The sequence below is a fragment of the Ctenocephalides felis genome, unplaced genomic scaffold (assembly GCF_003426905.1).
Source record: "Ctenocephalides felis isolate EL2017-DRISC unplaced genomic scaffold, ASM342690v1 CF-g0.4_SCAFFOLD_00845, whole genome shotgun sequence".
Classification (NCBI taxonomy): Eukaryota; Metazoa; Arthropoda; class Insecta; order Siphonaptera; family Pulicidae; genus Ctenocephalides; species Ctenocephalides felis.
The window spans coordinates 31492466-31496926 of NW_020536999.1; the positions used below are offsets into that span (position 1 = coordinate 31492466).

Sequence of the window (4461 nt, forward strand, 5' to 3'; positions counted from 1 at the left end):
TAGCTATTCAACTTAAAGTAAAATAAGTTGGTAACTTTGGAAGGCTTTAAGCGAAAATCTCGCAAACGGTAATAGATCGGTCAAAAATTTTACCGATTTACTTTTCTAGGTTTTTCGATTGTTTTAATTTAAGTCAAAGACTACGACATCCTATCTCAATTCCTTCAAAAGTTACATGAGTTCAAATGTAGCCGGTGCCATAGGTCGGTTAATGAATCTAATTTGGAGGTTCGGTTGACCGATTATCGCCTGGATGATCCATCGTTTATTGAGTACAGGTAATATATAGTTGTAGTATTTTCATAGTTACTAATTGATAAAAATATGAATTTTCTTAATTATTTAATTAAATTTTTATGAGTAAATTCAGATACTATAAGTATATTATAATTCCAAGTTCATCAAGAAGAGCACCTGAGCGCCGGCGTCGACCCGATGGGTGTCAAAGGTTATCATTCAGTACTTTCATTGGCTGCGATTTTCGACCTTTGACCCGCCCCGAGATGGAATTGATGCAAAAGATACATTTTCATCTGACATCTGCGCACTGAAAATCTACAAAATTACCACTATGGAAAATTCAACGAAAAATTATGCGGAAAACTAAAACATACAAGCTTACCAGGCTACACAATGAAATGGTAATGAGAAAAAAAAACAATAAAAAATGATGTCCTCGGTGTATTTTTTTTTTCAATTTTGAATGTCAATTTGACATATCAGAAACATTTTAGTATACCATACTAAAATGTTCTGACTTATCATAAATTTTATAAAAAAATAGAAAAATACAAAAAAAATACAAAAAAATATGATAAATTATAAAATTTAATTTAACAAGTACAAGTTAAGCAATTTTTCCAACATGAAAGTTCTAAATTTAATGTGCATAAGCAAACAACTCATTATTTCGTAAGTATATCTTAAAAAATCATATTTAATGCTATTTGTAATTATACTTTCCATTTCTTATTTATACTCATGTAATTTTTCTTCCAGAACCTCCATGTCAACCCATTGTAAATGCAATACGAAGAAGCCCCAAAGAGATTTAAGATCAGTTTTGAAAGTACCAGTTATTTGGGTTTTAGGTGGTCCTGGATCTGGAAAAGGAACTCAGTGTGAAAAAATTATAGAGAAGTACGGATTCACCCATTTGTCGTCCGGTGATCTTCTGCGGGATGAAGTTGAAAGTAAGACCGATAGAGGGAAGAGCTTGCAGGTACGATAGAAATAGTTATTAATATTTATTAATTGAATAATTGATCCAGTTTAATGTACTTTCGACATTTGACACAAATCATAAAGCACTTGCGGAAATAACTCAGTCATTAGCATGCCCAACTCACTCGCCAGCGTCCTCGGATCGATCCTCAACAATGACATAGAATTTGATGTGTTAAGTTAAAATTATTAAAATTTGAATTGTTGATTTAAAATTGTACAGAAATAGAAGCAAAAAATATAATTTGAAATAGGCAATTTGAAATTAAATAAAATTGGAATTTGAAAAAAATTAGAAGTAAGAAGAAAAGCAAGATTAGACTTGGAGATCAGATTTATTGAGTTTCTTATAGTAGAAACCACCAGCAATCTGCAAACATATTTTCAAACTGTAAGTGGAATTCTGTCTTAAGGCAATTAGGGCATCGTCCCTCAAGGCGCATGGCATCGTGCCTTAAGGTAAATTGCTGGAACTTCCCGTATCAAAAATTATTATTTTTTCAAAAACGAATAACATTTTTGAAAAAAAATTACTTCGAAAAAATTAGATTTCTGAGAAACTAAAAATTGGACAAAACTTACTTTTGAATTTTTTTAAATTTTTTTTAAAAAAAATATGTTTTCTTCATTTTGGCATATTTTGAAAAACTGAACTTTTTTTAAAGCAATCGTACTGCTTTAACTGCATAGAGACAAAATATAAAGCGCGTAAGCGCCGCATTGCTGTCTAACGGATAAAGATTGGTACGGAACTCATAAGAATTTATACTCATTGTTAAAATCTCTATAAAATATCTGATAATTTGATGTGCATGTGTCTATTGATCATTTTTGACCGCCAAATGGCTTTTTTTTTTACTTTTTTCATTAGATCTCCGAAACCGCTGGACCTGCCTTCATAAAAATTTGATCAATTCTTTATCTTGTTCATACAAGTAACATGTTTTTAGAATTACTAAAATCGGACGCTCCGTTCTCTTAAAAACTGAGTTACCATTTTTGGCACTTTTTGTCCCGTATCTTCGAAACGGCTAGACCTGCCTTCGCCAAAAACTAATCGGCACGTCTCCTTATCAATACGAATCGAATGTTTTTATTTTATTTTATTCAAATCGGTTGATTGGTGTTCCCGAAATCGTCGACGAACATTTGTATCCGCACACACACACACGCACACACACACATATACACACACATACATCCATTTTTTCTAAGATATGCCAAAATACTCAGAAACCTTTGAAACGAAAAGATATATAAAAATCTTCATTTTCGATTTTTTTGCGATTACTATAACTTGAGAAACAAAAAAACACTATTTACTAAAGAGTTCCTAGTTCGGAGATTTTATCATTATCTTTATTTTTCTCCCTTTTTTGCAGTATTACTCCCAATTTCGACTTCAGATTCGTATTCACCGTTATAAAGTAGATTGGAAAATATATATTGCACACCCAATACAGTAAAAAATTGAAAAAAGTTTGAATTCAAAAATGACTTTCTATAAGTAGATTACTTTTCTATTTCTATTTCCTATTCTTCATGTGTCTTTTTTCCCAGGCTACAATGGCTAAAGGTGAGCTAGTGCAAATGAATATAGTTCTCGATTTGATCCGAGAGGCGATGATAAAGGCAGCGCCAAAGTCCACTGGTTTTCTCATCGACGGCTACCCGCGCGAAAAGGATCAGGGCTTGGCCTTTGAATCTCAGATAACTCCGGTCAATTTAATATTGTTTTTTGAATGCGAAGAAGATACACTTCTCGAGAGATTGATGCATAGGGCTTTATCCAGTGAGAGAGTCGATGATAATGAGGAAACTATAAAGAAACGAATACAAACTTTTAATGAAAACAATGAACAGGTATATAGAAAACTATAATAGACAGGAATAAAAAATATATAGACCATGTGAATGTAGCATATTCAAAATAAAATCTTTATTGTCAGATTCTATACACAGTTAAGTGGTTTGGGTAAGTATTAAAAGCAATAACGAAGTAAAAAGGGATAATGGAGAAAACCATAGTAAATGTCGTTCTATATATTCTGTAGACTCAGTTTTCACGTAACTTACACCTAGATTTATAATAGAGAGAATAATAAATTCAAAATATTCATACATGGCACGGTTATTAATTATTAGAACTCAAAGTTTCACTACGTTTGATCTTAAATTTTTTAATTGAAAGTTCGCTGGTTTGAAACAAAACTAAGTTTTGCTTATGTATGTCTAATTTATAATATTATACATTTTATTATTTCAAAGTTACTTATGAATAATCCGTGTCTAACAGTTTTTATCATTTCGATATTTCAAGGTATTAGCGCTATATCCCGAAAAACTGAGGCGCATAAATGCTGATCGATCCGTAGACGAAATATTTGCTGAAGTCGAATCCTATTTGGACAATCTCATCGCTAATTTCCAAGTCAAGAGTTTCAAGAAATAAAAATATTTTATATTTATTCATTTTATAAACATCTATTTTAAGAAAAACTATATTTTAAATAAATTATTAATACTTTAATTACATTTTTAACTTCCCGTAGGGCAAGTTATAGTAATCGCAAAAAAATCGAAACTGAAAATTTTTATATATCTTTACGTTTCAAAGGTTTCTGAATATTTTGGCATACCTTAGAAAAAATGGATGTATGTGTGTGTGCATGTATGTGTGTGTGCGGATACAAGTTTTCGTCGACGATTTCTGAAACACCGATCAACCAATTTGAATAATTCAAAAAACATTCGATTTGTACTGATAAGGAAACGTTGATTAGTTTTTGGCAAAGGCAGGTCTAGCCGTTCCGAAGATACGGGGTTTTTAAGACACAGTTTTTAAGAGAACGGAGCGTCCGATTTTAATAACTCAAAAAACGTTTTACTTGTATTGACAAGATGAATAATTGATCAAATTTTCATAAATGCAGGTCTAGCGGTTTCGGAGATCTAATAAAAAAGTAAAAAAGGCCATTTGGCGGTAAAAAATGATCATTAAACATATGCACATCAAATTATCAGATATCTTATGAAGATTTTAACAATAAATATGAATTTTTTTTACATTCCTATGGTTTCGTACCAATGTTCATCCGGTAGACGGCGACGTGGCGCTTACGCGCTTTGACAGTTCGTCTCTATGCAGTTAGCATAGCTTAAAAATCTCAACAACTAGTGTTCAAGAATAAAATTATTAATACGTTTTATTTTAGCACTAAGTCCCGAGCTAAGAAG

General features: G+C 31.6%; 1 pseudogene; it reads left to right on the forward strand.

The window, feature by feature from the left end:
* The first annotated feature begins 1045 nt into the window (after positions 1-1045).
* LOC113382159 lies at positions 1046-3676 on the forward strand (annotated as a pseudogene).
* Positions 3677-4461: the final 785 nt, after the last annotated feature.